The sequence below is a fragment of the Aplysia californica genome, unplaced genomic scaffold (genome assembly GCF_000002075.1).
Source record: "Aplysia californica isolate F4 #8 unplaced genomic scaffold, AplCal3.0 scaffold01345, whole genome shotgun sequence".
In the NCBI taxonomy this organism is placed as follows: Eukaryota; Metazoa; Mollusca; class Gastropoda; order Aplysiida; family Aplysiidae; genus Aplysia; species Aplysia californica.
Window position 1 is genome coordinate 117,147 of NW_004798615.1, and position 936 is coordinate 118,082.

The 936-nt window shown below is 38.2% G+C and overlaps 1 protein-coding gene across 1 annotated transcript in view; it reads left to right on the top strand.

The window, feature by feature from the left end:
- The window catches only part of LOC101846263, a gene marked incomplete at its 3' end in the record, with an annotated part of 7,954 nt that overhangs the window by 2,604 nt on the left and 4,414 nt on the right, over window positions 1–936 (top strand).

The window sequence follows — 936 nt, forward strand, 5'->3', positions numbered from 1 at the left end:
TTATATATATATCCAACACGTTAATCACGTTATGAGTTCCTTGTGCAGAGATCCAACCAGAAATATAAATAATTTCATCTACCTGTTATCTGCACATTTCAGTTTTCAATCACAGCAGGTAGATCTAATCCTTATTCTCGTGATGATAATGTCGCAGGTTGCAATCTCGAGTGGGTGCGCCATACTCGAGTCGACGCGAATACCCAAATAGTTAAGCTCCGTGAGTACTCACTATAGGAGTTTTTTAAATACTCGAACACTCGCTAGATCTGTGGAACCTCGGAGAATGCAGGTAATTACCGTGGGTGGTTGGCGGGCGCTCTGGTGTGGTTTGCTTCTTCTTTCCCTATCAAACATCTATTGTCTTTATCTGTCCTCCTTCTCTTTTGTGTTTGTTACTCTCTTGTAACACCTCTAATCTTCGGCACTTATATGACCTTATTGTGTTACAAGTGCCGTAAAACACTTACTAAAACAAAACAAATTGGTAATTACCCGAGTACTTAATTTTTCTCACGCTATAGGAACAGAGATTTTGTCATTTTCTATCAATTACTGTTTATTGCTGCATTGAATTTTTTCTATCCTTTTTCTTCTTTTTGTTTGTGCACTATTCAAATCATGGCAGCATTGTTCGTCTTTCTATTACTTGATCGCACCAAAATGACGACCTGTTTTCTGTTTTTTGTATTATTGTTTTGTTGTTTTTTCTCTTAATGGGTAAAGTCCAGTTTCGGCATCAGAAAAAGCAATATTCGAGCACTTGATTATTCGCTCGATTATTTCTTTGTCACTCTAACTTGACTCGAGTCCGAAACACTGAACGAGTAATCTCATGAGTGTGTTCGTGACCTAGGATAAACTTTTAAACATTCCCTGTCTTCTAAGCAGTATATGTAGCGAAGGCTTATCGCACACACACACACACACACACAC